General features: G+C 37.0%; 1 pseudogene across 1 annotated transcript; it reads right to left on the reverse strand.

The window, feature by feature from the left end:
• Window positions 1-8,976: 8,976 nt before the first annotated feature.
• LOC149140149 (luminal-binding protein 2-like) lies at window positions 8,977-10,140 on the reverse strand (annotated as a pseudogene). Its single transcript, XR_016265064.1, has 4 exons — window positions 10,023-10,140; window positions 9,768-9,923; window positions 9,571-9,653; window positions 8,977-9,483 (listed from the first exon to the last, which is right to left on the reverse strand). The product of XR_016265064.1 is annotated as a luminal-binding protein 2-like (transcript).
• Between the last annotated feature and the right edge of the window lie 11,171 nt (window positions 10,141-21,311).

Consider the following 21,311-nt stretch of genomic DNA (forward strand, 5'->3'; position numbering starts at 1 on the left):
TCCTTGATTATTTTTTCTATTTCATTCTTTTGGGTGAACGGATATCGATATGGGTGCACATTTGGTGGTTGGGCCCCTGGGACCAAAGTGATGCTATGATCATGTTCCCCTCTCGAGGGTGGAAGCTCATGAGGCTTGTCAAAGACTGGCAGATGGTTATTTAAAATCTGTTGCATCTCAGGATGAATCAGAAGCGAATTGGGTTCGATGGCCTGGATGGCATTAAATTGAGCTATAACTCCATGATGGCCCTTTTTTAACAATTTTTCCATCCTATGTGAGCTGATGATAGAGGGAGCTCCCGCCTGGAGTCTGCGGAGGGTATGTGTGGAGTTGTTCTGCTTAAAGCTCATATATAACTCTTGGAAATCCATTGTGATTGGCCCAAGTGTGTGAAGCCATTCAGCACCGAGGACAATGTCGCACCCTCCCATGTGTATGGAAAACATGTGGGTCTTCAACTGATACTCCCCAATTTGAAGTTTGACATTTTCACATCGACCTTCACATTTCATTGTTCCCCCATCCACAATTTGGACTTGGAAGTTAGAAACGGCTTGTACAAAACAATGCATTGCTTCCACGACTCTTTGATGGATAAAATTATGTGTGCTTCCACTATCAATCAAGACTACTACTGGGCGATGCTTAATAAAACCTCTGATTTTAAGAGTTTAAGGTGAAGAAATCCTGCCAAAGCATGCAGCGAAATAACTAGTTCGTTAGGGACATTGTCCTTCTGGTTGTCCTCTTCATCCTCCTCAAGTTCCTCAAGTGGTGGGGCTTCCTCTGATGAGTTGTAATCAGTAGCATCAATTTGAAAAAATTTGGGCTCCTTGCATTTATGACCTGGGGAGTATTTTTCATCACAGTAGGAACATAATCCTACTTTCTTCTTTCTGCCATTTCTGCAGGTGACACCTTTTGAACCTTAAGTGTTTGAGTAGTGCTGTGAGCCTGTGGAGGGCGAACCTTGGCGGTGAAATTTGGGTGATTGGACTGGGCCGCTAACACACGTTCAACTTTACGAGCTACCCTGCAAGCCTCCGACCATGTGGGAGGGTGGTGCAGTTGGACGTGTGCTTGTATGGCCTCTTTAAGACCAGTGATAAAAAATTCCGTGTACAACGCATCTTGGAGACCCGTAGTGCGGAAAGCTAAGGCTTCAAAGGCTGAAATATATTCATCCATTGTGCCAGTCTGTCGGAGCTTAGCGAGACGACCCAAAAAAGCAGAGTCATGATCAAATCGCTCTATAAGAGTTTTTTTGAAGGTGTCCCAAGTCAAGAACCTTCCATTGCAACGTTGATGCCATTGCCACCATTGCCATCTTTCATTGTCCAAGTACATGCTCCCCACCATAAGCTGAGTCTCATTATCTAAGATGTAATTCAGATTGAAATACTGCTCCATTTGTGCTACCCATGCTGCCGGGTGAGAACCATCAAATTTATGCATATCCAACTTGGGTGGTCACAGACGGGATTGTTGGTGGGTGCCCTAGAGGTGAAGAGAGTGGCTAGACTCACCCTCACTGTGTTCATTGCCAATATACGCCTCCTCGCGGGCTTCCGCCTTGCCCTTTGAGAGTGCGTTAGTTAGTGTCGTCAGCTGATCTTAGAGGTCTTTCAAGGATTGTTCAAGTTTGTCGATCTTCTCATTGGCCATAGCTTGAACTCTAGTTTCTACCATGCACCGATCCGATATACTTGAAATTTGGGACCGCCCAAATTTTTTTTTGCACTAACAATTGAATGGTACCACCTTGCTCAGCGCATCGTCCTGATTTTTATGGGCTAGATCACCAATAAGCACCCCGGGGGGGTTTTGTTTTTCTAAAAACTCCTAACGAAGTTTTACTCCTTGCTTAGGAATACTGCAGTAGCCGAATCCCCAAAATGTCAATGCTGCCAAAAGTCCTGCGAAAATCACGCCCCGGTATAGGAACCCACACAACTACTCAAATCTGGATGGTGGCTCTGGTGGATATGAGAGATCTGAATGGCTGATCGGATAAATCTGAGTGGTGGAATAGATTGTTGCTGCGGATCTGATGGATCTGAGCTGCGGGACTGATTTCTGCTGCTGCTGCAAACCCCACTTGCGAGATCTAATCTGGCAGAGATTATGCGTGCTCCAAAGATAGAAAAGGGAACTATGGTCTCGAGGAGTGTCAGGTGCTACAGATCACAATATACATAAGGGTCTGATAGTAGTACTCGGCCCAATTTTTTAGGGCACTAACCAAGGAGGATCAACCGTACCCTTAGCCGTACAACCCGACTACCCTATCGTACGGGCGAGTAATCTCTCCGAGTGCTGTTCTCAGTGTACTGTAGTAGCCAGATGACCGACGTTTTATCTATGGCGAGGTTTCAAGGGAGCTAGGGGGCTTCCGATATACCAGAGGGTACTTGGAAGATAGTCCGTGCGCGGTTCTGTCTAATGCGCTACTACTCGAAGGGGTACCCACAGGGGTTACAAGGGAGTCCAACAAGTGTGACCACCTCTTGTATTTCTTGCGTGCATGCCTCCCCAAATCCACAGGTTTATGCGTTCAACGACATATCCCGTGGTTTAAAGACGCCGGAACATGTCTCTAGCCAAAAAAAATTGCTAAAAAATGGAGATCCCACCAGCCCTGGAAAGCGCTCTCATACCACTTGTTATGCTCTTAACCTGCAATATGATACAAGAATACCAAATATGCGCAGAAATATACCCAGAACATAGAACAGTGAGAAATAACAGTAGGTATTTTATTATTCAGAAAGTAATGTTCACTCGCCTCTTCAAGGGGGCAACCTCCAATAGAGCAGAGCTGGATTACAAAATAAGACACGATGCTCCTCGCAGGGAGTCTCTATCCTTTATATATGATTCATACATGTAATACCATGGAGCAATACCATGGTTCTTATTAATACCATCTATCTCATACCATGGCCCATTTGCAACTAATTGTGGTCCTGTCATTAAATGCGAGTTAACCACTTACAATTATTAATATGGGCTTTATTGACTCTTTACTTAACTATAACTATGACTCGATCCTACTACATAAATAAGGGGGTTAGGGTGGGACCCTAACAGGCAGTAGCCCTCTGAAATGGGTTCCTGATCTTGGCAAGTTTAGGAAAAGACGACTACACTTTCTTCACTCCATCACAACTCATAGGCATATGGAAACCTTGTTATACAAGACAAACATGCTGACAATTATAAGCTCTTTGTTGGACAAGAAGATATCAAGAAGATCATGAGGGACATTCGGTATGACCTTGATGATATCATGGTCAGACTAAATGATGTAGAAAATTACTTGGTTCTAGACTTAGACACTGAATCAAATGGCCATCAAGAGAATGATATAGTTATCAACGCTCCTCCCTTAAGCAATGTTCCACCAATGAACAATTTAGATGAATAATCTCCCCCACTTTCTCCAGTGATCATTTTAGATTAATAAGTCCATCATGCTTCTATGTTTTTTTTTGGCTTTTTTGGCTTATGGTGTACTAAATAGATGTTCGTGGCTATTTTTTTTGGTTGTCTTGCTTACCAGTTTTGTGCTTGTTGGTGGATACCATTAAGTATATCATGCACTTGGCATCATAGTTTTTTTTAAGGCAGTGTAAAGTTATATAGAAGATTGTTGATAGTTTTTTTGGATACTCAACAAGCATACCAAGATATATCAATATCAATGTAATCCCCCTTTTTAGTATTAACAGAAATCTACCTATATAATTCATAAAAAAAACATTCTCTATATATCAACGATCTTAAAATACATATTTACAAAGGTAATGATTACTTCTTCTGTGATAGCCGAAACTACATGCACATGAAAAACCCTGAACCGCAAAGGCTGTTGAATCCAGGCGATTCCTATTTCCGCCACAGTTTTTTAATTAATGCCCCCTGACATGCGGGGGCATTAGGGAAATATAACGCGAGAAAAAAAACTGGAGGAGAAAAAAAAACAGCTCGCGTTATATTTCCCTAATGCCCCCGCATGTCAGGGGGCATTAATTAAAAAACTGTGGCGGAAATAGGAATCGCCGTTGAATCCAAGCATGACGTCACCAATTGTTTTTAAATCACAAAAATTTGAAAAAATCGCTCTCAAGTCACTGCAAATACATTGCTAAAAGCGAAGATCGTTATATAAAATATGAAGAAAATTCACGAATTGAAAAGCATTCTGTCATCCGTTACGTGTCCGTACCTGTCGTCCACTTGCTTGCACGCATGCATAATGACGTCAGCGCATTTCTCAGCAGCAACTGCGCAACCGTACACGTCGGCGACCTTCTGTTCCCAGTGACCAAGGCAGGACGAATCAAAATCAGTAGTTTTTAAGTGTGATTTTTTGAAAAGTTTTTTGGTTTATTTTCTATTCTAATTTGTCTAAAATTCGGTAGGGATTCATTGAAATCACAAGTTTGACAGGTGAACTCTTCACAATCAAAGTGTTCAGGGATTTTTGAAGGTGTTGAATCCATATATGTAGTCAAAAAACCAGTTGAAACAACACAAAGCAATATTTGACCACAAAATTTTCACTAGATTTGGCCAGAAATCTGTCAGAAACTCCAAAAAATCGCACTTAAAGATTACTCCTTTTTATATTTGATATTAACTAATGTAAATAACAAAGAATGTGGTTAAAGAGCAATGGTGTGAATGGTAAGTTAAAGAGCAATGCCATGTGAATTGCTAAAGCTAGGTTTCACACTCGTCTCATTTGGATTCAATTTTTAATGAAATTCTTAATTTATTGTGATAATGTTATAAATATATGGATTCAATTTTTAATGAAATTTTTAGTTTATTGTGATAATGTTATAAAGATAGATGTCTTTGGATTACCCAATTTTTATTAAGTTATTAGAATTTAAGCTTGTTGGGTATAGTTTTGAGTTATAGTAACAATCAATGAATTTGAGTATGCATCTAACACAAATCATTTTAACTATTTTAATGGTTAAAAAAGATCATATTTGTGTTGCATTTTTTCCCCAAACTGTCTAATAATAATGTGGGATACTCATTTTTCCCTTCCTTTTTTTGACTTCAACTCACATTTCGTTGATCTTCCATAAAGAGAATACAATGTTGAGGTGCTACATAACATCTAAAGATGATTGAGCACAAATCACAATCTCCTTCCCCAAAATTTTAACAAGGAGATATTTCAACTAGTTAACCAAGCCTTGTATGATGGACTACTCACACAACTTACAAGACAATTTCTATTGATTGTCCCATCGTCAAATTCATCATAATGTGAAAATGGGTAAAATGTCTTTCACATAGTATCAAGGCAATATCACTTAGAAGCTTCACTTCACATAATGGGGACTTGGTAACTTTGTGATGCAATATCATTTCACATTAATCTATTATTTTAATTATATTTTTAAAATTTGTGTTTGCTAAATATTTAAAAATCTTAATATACTTATAATGTAATATAAATACTTACTTTAATAAGAGACAATAAATGTAATCAATAAATTTCTTCTAAACATATAATGTAAAGGAATTTGAACAATACACCTCTCCTACCGAAATAAACATTATATTGATTATTCACGGAAAATAACATTTTAATCTATTTCTTTTTGTTTTAGTATTTAAATATTAATTTTAAAGTGTAAATTTTTTATTTGATATAATTAATTTTTTAATCTAGTATTTTTTTTTAATAATATTATTTTAAAAATTTATGTGTCTACAAAATTGATTTTGTGAGTGGTTTATTTTACAACAAGTGATAATTAGCAATTGCCCAAAAAGGTGCAAAGAGAGGCCAATAGAAATGTTAGATATGCTAGATTGAAAGAATTATATTTTGGTTTAAAATAATAAATGTTATAATAATTCAATCATTCAAACTAAACCTAATCAATAAATTGCCCAAAATAAAATAAACCCTTAATCAAAATTATACAAATTATTATTCTTGTTTCTCTCAATTATTTATATAATAAAATCCAATCAATCATTCAAAATAAGTCAAATCAATAAATTTCCCAAATTAAATCCCAACTAATCAAAATTACTTGAGAATATATATATATATATATATATATATATATATATATATATATATATACCCAATAAAAATTCTAATTGATTTAAATAGATCCAAAACCACTGAAATTAAAAATTACTATTATAGGAACACATTTTTTTCACCCAAATAAAAATTATTTTTTAATAATAAACCAAACCTTGGAAATATCAACATGATAGAGTTTTAGCACAGGGAAAAGAACTTGCTAAACAGTGGAAGATTTTGTTGAATTGAGGCTTCTGTGATCCATAATATTTATAAGTATAACTTCGGCGTAAATCAAATGAAAAACATAGGATTAATTAGTTGAAGATTTTGTTGAATTGAGGCTTCTGTGATCCATAATATTTATGTGATTTACGCAAAAGTTCTAGTTATAAAAAAAGTGGAAGATTTTATTTATAATTTATAATATTTAACTATTCAATTTGATATATCAAATTACTTTTTTTATATTAATATTTATATTCAATTTGATATATCAAATTACTTTTTTTATATTAATATTTATAAATAAATAAAAGAAAAGAAAATATTAATATTAATCATTTATATATTTTTAAATTTAAATAATTTTTTTTAATAAACTATATAAAAATAAGAAACTAATTTTAGAGACGTTAAATAAAATAAAAAATAAGCTAAAATGAAACCTTACTTTTCCTAAACATTTTACTTTAAAAAAAAAAGAGCCAGCAACACAACAAAATCAAATGAAAAACATAGGATTAATTAGCTGACCATGCTTTATACATAAGATGTGGCACCCAAGCAATGTGGGAGATGATAGTTGAGAATATTGAGAAGCTTAAAGTCTAACATCCTCATTACTGTAAGTGGCATTTGCCAGGTGTGTAATGGAAAGTTTGGTTTCAGTGGACATTAACCATCATCATCATCAATAAAACATGAACTCAAACATTTGCATTTCATTGTATGAAATTAAAATCTTTAATTTTAAATTGAAAATCATAGGTTGAACTATCCATTAAAAAAAAAAAAATTAAATGTTGGAATATAATAATGTTATTATATTTTTATAATATATTTTTAGATATTATTATTATGTTAGTATTATATATAATAGTGTGTATTTCAAATTGATTTGTCCGCATGGGGTAGCTCAAGTGGCAATGGCCGTGGAAATGAAGTCTCACCGAACTGGAGATGAATAACGGACATGTAAAAAAACTCGAAAATGAGAGGGTCCTACAGAAGCTTACAAAAAAAAATTAAATATATTATATTTTTTAAGAAATTTAATTTTTTATATTGAATTATATGATATTTATTTTTATAATTATATATTAATCTATAATTTTATTTTTAAAAATGTGTTTTTTCATCGAATATAATAAATATAAAATTGTAATTTTTAATTGAAATTAATCCATTATAATTATAAGTTATAAAAATGTTTTTTTCATCAAATATAATAAATCAAAATTTACATATAAAATTGTAAATTTTAATTGAAATTAATCCATTATAATTATAAGTTATAAAAATGTTTTTTTTTCATCAAATATAATAAATATAAAATTGTAAATTTTAAATGAAATTAATCCATTATATTATAATAATTGATTGTTTTAGGTACAAGATGAACTTACAGATGTAACCAGCACAACAATGACACAACAATGACAAAGACAATGACAATAACAGATGTAATCAGCACAACAAAAAAGTAGACCGGCCTAACTAATTATTACTTGCAATTGCCCTTGCCCCAAAAAGTGCAAAACATAACGATAGGTTGTTTTTTAAATTGGACAAGGAACGCATTTGCACATTGGTTTTGTTTTTTAAATTGGACAAGGAACGCATTTGTACATTGGTTTTGGTTTCCAAGTGTGAGAGCTAAGAGCTTAATGGATGTTTTTTAAATTAGAAAAATTGTAATGGTTTTTTAAATTGCACAAGGAACACATTTGTACATTAGTTTCCAAATGTGAGATCTTAATGGATATTTTGAAGCACACATCATTCATCATATCGTTCATCGTTGTTGACTGATCACCTTGAACAACATAATACCTTCCAGCAGACAACAACATAATACCTTCGTTGTTGACTGATCACCTTGAACAACATAATACCTTCCAGCAGAATAGTATTTCTGTGGGGAAAATTAGTCTTCGACTCTTGCCAAATGGTCTTAGAGACCTATAGAAGCCAAATGGTTTTAGAGACATACTACACTACTATGGTTTGTTCTTTGTTAATTCCCGCAATGTACTTATGATGGCCGAATAAAAATATGATATGTAAATTAGCCCATAACGAAAGCAAATATAATATGTAAATTAGCTCACACTAAACCCACTGCATTCTTTCCATAGACTCCAAAAAGTCAAAAACACAGATTGTTGCATTGAACCCACTACATTCTTTCCATAGTTTCCAAAAAACAAAAAACACAGATTGTTGCATTCTTTTGAATGGAAATTCAGAAACATAAAATTAGACAATCGAATGGGAAAAATTGCAACAACAGGTTGAACAAAATATCATTATACCAAAAATGAGTATTCACATAGAGAAGAGCTCAAAATGGTTCCTTTCTAGAGAAGAGCTCAAGTGAATTCCTTTCCACCAAGTACACCACAGCACCAATAGGTGTGAAATTGTTGGCATTATCTTGATGCCAAATTGCTTATCCTTTAATAGGTGATTTACTGGTCTGAATGTTCAACTATTACATTAGTCCTAACAGATAAAATAAATCGATAATATTTGTTTTCTGCAGAAGCAATTTCATCCTACACTATTTGCGCTTTCCGCAGCCACAAATTTCATCCTACAGGCTACAGTGTTTTATATTTCTCAAAACCAAAATCCAACAAGAAAAACACCCATTTAAAGTTCGTCATTGGAATCATACCCATTTAAAGTTCATCATTGGAATCATCATCATCATTGTCTCCTTCAGAGGAGGATCCCCCTAATTGTTGATAAACTGTTGATAAACTTTGGTCACAAGAGGGTTGCAAACATACTCCACTTCCTTGAGCTTCTCCTCGTAATCTTCCTTCTCGGCTGACTGGTTCTTGTCCAGCCATTCGAGGGCCTCCTTCAATGCTGCATCTATTTTCTCCTTATCATCGGAGTCGATTTTGTCAGCAAGCTTGTCCTTGTCGTTAATTGTGTTTTTCATGTTATAAACATATGTTTCCAAACCGTTACGGGCATCAATATGTTCCTTGACCTTTTTGTCCTCCTCTGCGAACTCTTCGGCCTCTCTCACCATTCTTTCAATTTCCTCTTGGCTCAGTCTTCCTTTGTCATTTGTGATGGTGATTTTCTCAGATTTTCCGGTGCCCTTGTCCTCTGCTTTAACATTCAAGATACCATTGGCATCCACTTCAAATGTAACTTCAATTTGAGGAACTCCCCTGCCAACATATTACAGGTTTGATTCTCTTGTCCACCAGACTCGACTCACCAAAAACAGAAACATGAACAAAGGAATAGAAACAAACCTTGGAGCCGGAGGAATTCCAGAGAGCTCAAATCTCCCAAGTTCTCTACAATCTTTTGTTAAACTTCATTCACCTTCAAAGACCTGCAAAGGAAAATGACTGAGTCAATCATCCTCCCTATGCCCGTGCTATTGTAAAAATTGAAATAACCCATCAGGCAGTTTTTAGAAGAATGATATAAAAGATTTTAGACCAGCCTGAATTGGCACGATTGTTTGTTGGTCCTGATAGGTTGTATACACCTGAGACTTCTTTGTAGGAATAACAGTGTTCCTTGGAATTAGCTTTGTCATCACTCCACCAACAATCCCAATACCCAAGGTTAGAGGAGCCACATTCAGTAAAAGTATTTTCTGCACATAAATAAGGGCAAGAAGATTTCAAATCGCTAGATAAAAACCAAAAATTCGTTCAGAGATTAACAGTATAAAATGCAGAAACTGTGGACCTACTTTACCTTTAGTTTCTTCTCCACCTTCTCCACTAAGAATTCTACCTTGCACTGCTGCACCAAATGCAACGCCCTGGGTTTACACCCTTGTTTGGCTCTTTGCCATCAAAACCAACGAGAAAAAATCAGTTACAACGCCTTACTTTCATTATTACTATAACTAATTCATTGATATTGCAGTTGGCAACTAGAAAAACTCGAGCAGTGCGTGGATACGTGTAGCAAAAAAAATGACGTGTCTAAAGTTTAACCATACAAGTGTGTACTAGGTGTTAAAAGGAAAACAAAAGTGTAGACGATTGAACTAATTCAAAGAAAGGCCTATCGGCCTAACTAAGTAAATTATATTCCATTATTCTTTGGTTCATAATATGGAATGATGAGAAAGCCTATGAAGAAACAAATCAAAAGATGAATACATATAAACTAAGTAAAAGTTGACAGTTTACACTATGTTATGTATTTGAAACATAATATTTCCCTCACCTCAGAGTGTAGGCTCCTCGCTCTCCTTTAATTGTTCCTACCGCTCAACATAATCCTAAAATTAAAAAAAAAAACTAAAATTAAGTAGTTAGTAAAAATTTTCAATGTTGTGACTCAAATAATTTCTAATCTATCAAATCCTAAACTGCCTAACAAGGTAATTATAATTGACCTCATACCTCTCAACCAAAAACCTCTATTGTTAGTCTTAAATAATTAATTTTTTTAATAATATTATTTTCACATTTTATAAAATTTCTAATTTAAAAAATTTATTTAAAATTATACTATATTTTTAAAATAATTAAAATCATTTTAAAACTCAAATCCCCTAACCTCAAAAACAAACAATTTAATAAATTTATCCATATCAATCATCTAATCTAACAAGGGAGCCACTGTCGTGGCGGTAGTCCCTGCTAGGATTGAGTTGAGAAACTCGTGTAATTGCCCATACGCCCAGTTGTATTCGTTAATCTACAGTATGTAGTTATGGGCTACCATTATTCTTAGAATGCCATCCGCTTTAAAAGGAAAAATAATTTCATATGCAATCTCTTCTACACTGTCAGCGTCGACTTGTTACCCAAGAAACGCAGTTAGATTTGCCCTAGGGTTCCTTTCCGGTAACCAATCGATCCAACCCCGCCTTCCGCACTTCATTTGCACTGTATGTTTCGATAATGGAGCGCTTGTGACTCTTACCATATTGATCTCCAAATGCGTTATATGTCTGGCACAAAGAATTCAAAGCCACAAATGTTTAGTGTGGAGGGGCGTGTGGGGGTTGCATGCAACCCAACGTGGTTAACCACTCAATCCAACCCTGCCTTCCGCACTTCATTTGCACTGTATGTTTCGGTAATGGAGCGCTTGTAACCCTTACCATATTGATCTCCAAATGCGTTAAATGTTTGGCACAAAGAGTTCAAAGCCACAAATGTTTAGTGTGGAGGGGCGTGTGGGGGTTGCATGGAACCCAACGTGGCTACCCCTTAATTTCTTTTATTTATTTAACTTATATTGGTAAAACCTCCACGTTTAAAAGTTGGGATTTAAATCTGGGCCCCAACAATTTAGAATGGGGTTCTAACGAAAAATGCATTCCAATGTCTGATTCGTTTGGAGGGTCTGGTGGGATTGTCCACGATATAGTCAACACAACGTTGGCGCCTTTCCCAGATTCCGATGCAGAGTAGGCATTCTTCCTCTGTAATTTTCATGGGCGATTGAAACTTACACAAACAATCTTACCATATTTATTCACTTTGAGTTTTAAAAATAAGAAAAATACATTACCATATTTTTTTTTTAAACTATCAAAAGCCCAGAAAATCATTGGAACCACAAACTAACAAATTGCATCCAAAATGTTTCATACAGCATAACTTACCCCACTACAGAGATTGCTTGCCCATGTTCTGAACCTAAAAACCACAGAAATCAAACCTGTCTATGAGATTTTGTTGGGTAGAACACAACACAAGATACAGAAACTACAGAAATCAAACCTGTCTGAGATTTTATTGGGAAGAACACACAAAATACAGAAACTACGAGCACAAAACTAAAGCTCATACCATGTTCTCGAATGAAGCCTTGTTAGCTTCTTCTGCAAAAACCAAAATTTTTCTGATCAATAATACAACACAATACAAAACTCATGTAAAAAAATTATGTCCAACTCTTCCTCACCTTGCAAAACCAACTTGTAGGCATCTTGAGAGGCAGCATTCAGAGCACCAATCTGGGTAAAAAGTTAAATTAAACCAAAACAAAACCAAACCAAGTGGACCTTGCATGCAGTAGCCAAGTGGCTGCCCCTTCTGGATCTTCGGTCTTCTGCTCTAACATGAGACTGTTGGTATCAATTTTATGAAATCGATTTCCCTATCCGCCAATCTTTTGTTGTCCATAAACACCACCAATGCACAAATTTTGTTGTGTGCATTCACAGCTTTAGCTGTATGTATTCACCAAGTGGGTTTTGCATGCAGTAGCCAAGTGGCTACCCCTTGTGGATCTTCGGCCTTCTGCTCCAACATGAGACTGTTGGTATCAATTTTATGAAATCGATTTCCCTATCTGCCAATCTTTTGTTGTCCATAAACACCACCAATGCACGTTGTGTGCGTTCACAGCTTTAGCTGTATGTACTCACGAGTGCATAGCTTTTGTTTTCTGCATTTACTCGTATTGGAGCAAGCAACATCGATTACAGTTTTATGGTGGTGATATGAAAGGAGGTAAGCATGCGGGGAACTTGTTGGTAAGCATGCGGGGGACAAGGAAATCGAACCAAATTGGGACAACTATCTGCAGTTTGCTTGACAAATCAAGTTTTTTTCCAGAAATTTTTACTTATTAATGCACTGTACACCATTAAAGATAGCGTATTAAAACAACTGAAAAATTAAGAGAAAGCGTTTAAAGATAACGTATTAAAACAGCTGAAAGTTTTAGAGAAAGCGTTAGCATTACTAACGCTCAACGACACTGCAAAAGAACGGGTTAGTTTCTTCAACGCACAGTGTGTTAAGGTACCAAATTTCCGAAATATCAAAGTTCCTTCGTAAAATACCGCAGCCACCATTCTATCTGAAAAGTCAAGAAAGTGTGCATGAAGGACGAAAAGTAAATGTGCACAAAGCAGAAGGGTTGAAGGTTTGAACGAATCATTTCATGTTGCCTTATATTAAATGCACATGTGATTTTGCATAGTATTATTTTCAAAAAGGACTCAAAAGTAATTTGAAAAGTGCCCATGTAATATTTCAATGCAATATTTTTTTGTGAGATGAGATTCCTATGAGATTTGCGACATGTAATCTTTTAAGAAGGGCTTACCAATGTAATCTTTTAAGAAGGGCTAATCTGACATGTCGCATTACAAATGCCAGGTGCCAAAAAACTTTAATTAAAAAAAAAATATGTAATTAAGGAATAAGTAAAGTTAAATTAAACCAAAACAAAACCAAACCAAGTGGATCTTGCATGCAGTAGCCAAGTGGCTGCCCCTTCTGGATCTTCGGTCTTCTGCTCTAACATGAGACTGTTGGTATCAATTTTATGAAATCGATTTCCTTATCCTCCAATCTTTTGTTGTCCACAAACACCACCAATGCACAAATTTTGTTGTGTGCATTCACAGCTTTAGCTGTATGTCTTCACCAAGTGGGTTTTGCATGCAATAGCCAAGTGGCTACCCCTTTTGGATCTTCGACCTTCTGCTCCAACGTGAGACTGTTGGTATCAATTTTATGAAAACGATTTCCGTATCTGCCAATCTTTTGTTGTCCATAAACACCACCAATGCACGTTGTGTGCGTTCATAGCTTTAGCTGTATGTACTCACGAGTGCACAACTTTTGTTTTCTGCATTTACTCGTATTGGAGCAAGCAGCATCGATTACAGTTTTATGGTGGTGATATGAAAGGAGGTAACATTCATTGGTCCGGTAAGCCAAGGAAAATCCTCCAGACATACAAAGAAAGCTCAAACGATCCTTTTATGGTATTGTAGCAGAGCACGAGACCATGAAGAGGAATAAATAATGCTAATGCTCCTGAAAACTCCCATAACGCAATGAAATATTGCAATAGGGATTCGACCTGGCAACCTATTTATCATGATTGAAGGTATGGGCTGAAATACTCTTAAATTTGAATCTCTGTTTGTATAATTTGTCATTATTTCAGTTGAGTGTATACAACACAATCTTTTCCCTTCAGAATGAGGGCAAGAGGATGAGGATATTGGAGGAAACATCATCTGGGCACAATTTAAAGGCTCTCAGATCCGAAAAGGGTGAAAAATTGAGGAAAAACGATAAAACAATTTAGGGTTTCTAGCGCATGACAGGGTTTGATATCCAAGGTTGAATAAATGAGGGTTTCCGTAAACGTCAATGCAGAAAATGTGTGGTGGAAAAATGATAAACATGCTTTCTTTCGCTAGGTGTATGGTTGTATAAATACCTGAGGGGCCCGTTCCAGAGCCTACTTACGTTCCAAATAATGCATATCCAAAGCCAGTTCAAGTTCGACCAACATCCCTTTGCTCGGGTCCAAATTCATCCGCAGTAGATCGATGAGCTGCCACCGTGACTTCCAGGGGCAAGGAATATCGACAAGCCCTAAGAATTTCCACATGCTCTAGTGATGCTGGCGCAGATGATATTTCAGATTCACTTGAGATTCAACCTCAAGGTAAGCCAGAAAAATGACAATTATTAATACCCATTGATGAGTCACATAATTTCCAAATACATGTTTAGAACTCTATGTTATTGTAATCAGCAAGTCCCTACAAGTACTCGGCACTGCGATCTAGCAACACAATATTTGAGTTTATAGACGACAGAGACATCACGATGAAACAATGCAGGCTATGGCTTCGGTGTAGATCAAAAGAACTCACTAGAGTTAGGAACGAGTACACAGAGGTGAAAGGCTCCTCGCAGGGTTTTCTGCTTGTCATATAAGCTTTGACAGGGTTCCATACGTTGTGTAAGCTTGGGTGGTAAACACGGGCTCTAATAGGTGGTCAACATGCAAATACCTCTATGAACAAATGTCTAAATTAGGTGCTGGCTTAACGTGGAACAGGCCCCAGAAAGAACTTAGGATAAATTAAGTTGTGCGCACCAGCCTACTTTGGATAAGATGATATTGCAAACTTTGCCTCCACAACCTACTTTGGATAAGATGAGATTGCCTCAATCTTTTTGCATCGGGAAACGTGAAGGCTGTAATAAGAGCTCAATTGTTTTCCGAACCAAAAACTTTGCATAAATTTTTTTTGAATGAAATTGGGAGCATTAAACTTAGGTTAAAATGCAAAAACACTGAAAAAAATCGGTCAAAGTTTAAACTAATGGTCGGGCAACGATCGAGCAATCGCTAATAGTCCCAGGCAAGAACTAATAATATCTCTCCGACTCAGCCATATCAATTATCTAATGTACACAAAAGAACTAACCTTCTAACTTATCGATACACCATGATTTAGATAATAATAATTTATTATGTGGTCATCTTGTCTCAATCACCCACACTTTTGGACATTTGAGTGGGACAACATGATTTGGAGTTGGCATGTAGATGTTAAGATAATGTTTTATATTATTGCATCGTATTAAACTTGACTCCCGAGTATCAATAATGTTTTTATATTTTAATTTAATTGGAAGATGCATAAACAAAAAGAGAAGAAAATTGTGATGCAATAATTTATTTTACTATGCAAAAAGAGAATAAAATTCTTAATGTAAAGGATTATAACACTTTTGCATATCAAATCCTAATCTAGTATCCCAATTATACTTCATGTATATACATTTCAATAATGTTTACATCTCGATGTTGAACAAATTATGTATGTAGGTATATTTTACTGAGTTTATATGTATAATTTTTTATATTTTAAATCTACATTTACAATCAAGAATATCAATCTTGATTGAAGAATGCATTGGATGGGGTGGTTTTATATCCAACATGATGTGCACAAAGCATGTGGTTGGTGGATGCGTGGGAATGGTGCCACATGGGCCTAGCCAAGGCCACGTGGGTTCACATGGATATCCATAAATTAATGTGGGTTTTTTTATTGGCAAAATTTTTGAGCAATATTTTCAATCTACAAATTTTATTGAGATAAATTTATATCGTCGAAAAGCTTTCAATAAGTTGAGCTCGATGGTGTTATCAGAATTTAATTTTACAGATTTTGAGAAAATGAAGTTGTGTAACCTCATCTTCATAATAAACCTTGGAAGTTGGGTCAAAATGAAGTGGTAACACCTCCCACAACCAAGATAAGTCAAGGGGATGGGAGGGATTGTTACATATTAGTTGGTTGTCTACACGAGATTGCATCCCTCATATACATGCAGGGACTTTCAAATATGATTTCACATGCATCAAGTGTTATTACATCTAATTCTACATCATCAATATAATCAACACTTGTAGCAAATTTGATTATATGTTGTTTTGTTACCTTGATCTCTACATCCTTATTTACCCATCCCAATGGATATGGCCTAGGATAATCTTGAACCTCTAATTCAAGTTTGTTGACCAAATCTACTACTATGAGATTAGCATGTGAACCTGAGTCAAATAGGTCATCTATCTTGGTCTTCTTGACCTAGATCTTAATAAGGAAGAGTTTGGTCATCTCCTTCTCTTCTTAGTGATGAAGGCTACTCAGACTCACTTCATTTTGTACTAATATGTAGAAAATATTCTTGTCCAAATTAGAGCTTATTTCTACTTGATTTCTTGAATCTATGGCTAGAAGATTCCTTTTCTTCTGATCCATCTTGTGGTTATGTGTGTTCAGATATAAATGCAATTCGAAAACTTCTCCTAGTGTAACCATCAATGTTACGACGATTGTAATGATTGGTAAAATACTCGCACTAATGTGTAGTGGTTGTTGTCTTCTTATCCTTCCCCCCTTTCCACATCTTCTTCCCCTCATTGGAAGCTTTCTGGTGCTCTTTCTACTTTGAACCACATGAATGCACTTTCTTTTGGCCCATGCTTTCTAGATACTACACTTGTACATGAATTCCCTTTCTTTTGGCCCATGAGTTAAATTAGTTTCAAACTGTTTGAGGAACTAATAGAGAGTTAACAGTCAGTTGATGAATGCATGCACTCAACTAGTGCTACTCCAGTTAACTGAAGATTCCCTCATTAGAAACTCATGCATGTCTATTCTGAGAAAGACCCAGTTGAGATTAAAGTCAGGGACAATGTACTATAAGTTGCATGTGTTTTCTCAAGGAGAAAACTCATCCATGCAGTCAAGGTATCATCCTTGAGGATTGCGCAGTTTTGGAAGAAGATCATCCACTTGGTAATAGGAGATCATCCACAAGGAACAACGCAAGGAAATAGGAGCTTGGAGGGTAGAGAGGAAGGCTGGAGAGAAGCCAAGATTGCGTGTGAGCATCTGTGAGGATTGTACTGAGAGCTGGCTCGCTGTGAGAGCTAAGGCTTTGTATAATTCCTATGTATTTCCACCATGTATGATAATACAATAGTGTGGGGTTTTTAGCTGAGGATTTCCCCAAGGTATTTTCATGTGTATTGTGCGATTGATTCTTCTTCTTCTGGTTATATTGTTCAGCTCGATCTTTAAGTTTCTGAAAATTGATAGTAGAAGCAGTTTATAGTATTCTGCTTCGATTTATATTGCATTATCGAGTTAACTTACCAGCAAATTTTCTACATGGTATCAAAGCTAGATTTGTAGAAATTTTCTACATGGTATCAGAGTTGGATTTGTAGAAATTTTCTACATGGTATCAAAGCTGTGAACAGTATACTGAGAAGAGAATTCGAAGTTTGAATTTTGGGGTTGCAGGTGCAAATCGAATTCATATCATACTTCAAGGTTGGTCAATGGCGTTCTATGGCTTGAGACTCGAGTATGCCTTGGAAGGTAGCTTGAATTACATAGCATGGAAAGATAGAATGGAGGCTGTATTAGAAGACGATGGCTTGAAGGAATCCATTGATCAAGAAATCTCAAAGCCAACTTCAACTAATGCACAAGAGTTGGCTGAGTGGAAGAAGTGTGTGGCGAAGGTGAGACGGATCATCCTTGAGGGAGTTCGAGACCATATTGTCTCGAGTCTCCATGGGAAGGATACTCCATTTTCAATGTGGAAGACAATGAAGGACCTCTACCAGAATAGTAGCGACCAGAGGAAATTGGCGCTCAAGGATAAGCTTCGAAGAATCAAGATGGAGAAGGGCGATACTATTTCCACATATATGAACAAGATCACCACTTGCATAGATGAGATTGGTAGTGTGGGAATAACTACTGCCGATGATGATATGGTGAGCCTTGCTCTCCTTGGCCTTCCAAAGAGTTGGAATAGATACCAGGACTCTGTGAATGGAAGGGAGAAACTACCAGATTGGGAACGACTGTGGCCGGATCTTATGCAGGAGGAGATCAGGAGGAGCACACAAGATGGTTCTTTATCCAAGAATGATGATGAAGAAAATCTGGCCTTAGCAAGTAAGGCAAGGAAAGGGAAGAGGAAGGCTTCCCATTTCAAATCTAATTCTTCTCATGGAGGGAAAAAGGGTGACATGTCTAAAGTAAGATGCTTTAATTGTCACGAGATGGGACATTATGTGACTAATTACTCATCGAAGAAGTCCAAGAATGGATCCTCAGAAGGATCGGAAGGTGAGGCATTAGCCTCTCAGGTCGAAATGGACTTTACCCTCATCGCATGCATGGTGTCATCGATGATGGGTTGTGTCTAGTATCTTGACAGTGTAGCCTCATTCCACATGACCAGTGATAAAAATTTATCCAGTGCCTTGGAGGAGAATGACCTCAAGATGCGCACAGAGATGGGTGATGACGGAAGGTATAGTGTTTCAGGAGTGGGCATGGTTTCTTTTTAGAGGGAGCATGGAGCTCCTATCACCTTGATAGATGTGAAGTATGTGCCTGGATTGAAGAAGAACTTAGTATCGGTCGCGATGTTGGAGGACAAAGGCTATGATGTTGTCTTCAATAAAGGAAAGGCGTTCCTAAGACGTATAGCCACGGGTCAGACCAAAAGGATAGGGATTCGGGTGAAGAATCTCTATAAACTAGAGGTAGATGATTGTGCAGCATTGAGTATGAAAGTAGAATTGGTGCAAAGCCAAGACATTGGCGAGTTGTGGCACAGGCGGTTGGGCCATCTTCATCATGGGGCTTTGAAGATAATGCAATAGATATTTACAGGACTTCCTAAAGGTAAAATTGAGCAAGTTGACACATGCAAAGGTTGTACCTTGGGAAAATACACCAAATATTCCTTTCATGATCGAGACAGTCGACCAGAGGCTATCTTAGAGTGAGTTCATACTGATGTGTGTGGACCATTCTCGACAACATCCAAAGAGAAGCAAAGGTATTATGTGATTTTCGTTGATGACTATTCTCGTAAATGCTGGATTTATTTCATGTAGAAGAAGGACCAAACTTTCACAAAGTTTTGTGAGTTCAAAGCTTTGGTCGAGAAAGAGTCAGGGAAGAAGATCAAGGCCTTGAGAAGCGACAACGGTGGAGAATATGTCTCTCAAGAGTTTAAGGACTTCTATGCAGTGGAAGGAATTAAACAAGAGTTGACAACACCTCATAACCCATAGCAGAATGGGGTGGCCGAGAGGAAGAACAAAACTATTGTAGGGGTAGCACGGGCAATGTTGCATGACCAAGGCCTACCACTTCACTTGTGGGCTGAGGCATGCAACACAATGGTCTATTTGCAGAATAGAAGCCCGCATCGCATTCTTGGGATGAAAACACCAGAGGAAGATTTCTCTGGTAAGAGACCAGATGTGGGTCACTTCAGGATCTTTGGTTCCTAGGTATATTGCTATGTGACAAAGGATGCATGGAAGAAGCTTGAGCCGACAGCAGAGTTGGGGATATTTGTGGGGTACACTGATACACCTCACAACTATTGGGTGTACTTGCCTACCAGTTGAAGGACAGTGGTTCACAAAGATCTCAAGTTTGATGAGCAGAAGGCCATGCGAGCTTCCCTTGAGAGGGAGCTCCAACTACAGGCTGTGGAGGAACTGTTGGTTCCTAAGGAGGAGGAGCCTTAGACTGATGCGAGCAACTGCATGCAAAGGTTCCAGGAGTGGAGACATCCACTCAAGCAGAGTCTTCCAGAGATGGACGGAAGCACACAAGAGAAGCTAATAGATTGTTGGAGGATGTGAGAGAGAATGTGGGAGCACCATCTTCTCAGCATAGACAGAGGAGGTCACCTGAGAGGTACACTGGATACATGGCCCTTGCTGGGGAATGTGTTGAGACTGAGCCATCTTCCCTTGAGGAAGCAGTGCAGTAGCTGATTTGGGTTGATGTTATGGTGGAGGAGTATGACTCCATAGTTTGTAACAATGTTTGGGACGTGTTTCCAAGACTGGAGAACAAGTCAGTTGTGAGTTCCCGTTGACTTTACAAGGTAAAGCAAGCTGTTGATGGTAGTGTGGAGAAGCATAAGGCAAGATTTGTTACCCGTGTCTTTTCATAGGTCAAGAGGATCATGTTGCTGCAGTATATTTCAATAGAGGAGAAAGATGCTGACATTTTGACAAAGACATTGTCAAAGTGTAAATTCGAGTTCTACAGAGACAGGATCGGGGTGGCAGATAATCCCTTTCTTGTTGAGAGGGAGTGTTGAAATATGGCAACAAGAATATTCCAATTTAACTTTTCTTTGAATTAAATTGTGAATTAAAATCGAATTTAGTCTTAACAGCTACTTGGAAATAATTAATTAATTTATTTTAAATTAATTAGTTGGAGAAATTCAAGTTAGAAGTCTTTCTGAAGTCATTCAAAAGTTATCCCTTAAATTAAGGAGATAAGATTGAGTTATCTTTGAGTTGTAATTAGTTAACTCAGTTTACTGAGTTAAGTCCAGTTAAATTAGTTTCAAACTGTTTGAGGAACTAATAGAGAGTTAACAGTCAGTTGATGCATGCATGCACTCAACTAGTGCTACTCCAGTTAACTGAATATTCCCTCATTAGAAACTCATGCATGTCTATTCTGAGAAAGACCTAGTTGAGATTAAAGTCAAGGACAATGTACTATCATTTGCATGTGTTTTCTAAAGGAGAAAATTCATGCATGCAGTCAAGGTATCATCCTTGAGGATTGCGCAATTTTGGAAAAAGATCATCCACTTGGTAACAGGAGATAATCCACAAGGAACAACACAAGGAAATATGAGCTTGGAGGGTAGAGAGGAAG

The sequence above is a fragment of the Pinus tabuliformis genome, chromosome X (assembly GCF_031772625.1).
Source record: "Pinus tabuliformis cultivar Carrire ecotype Pingquan chromosome X, CPIR1, whole genome shotgun sequence".
Classification (NCBI taxonomy): domain Eukaryota; kingdom Viridiplantae; phylum Streptophyta; class Pinopsida; order Pinales; family Pinaceae; genus Pinus; species Pinus tabuliformis.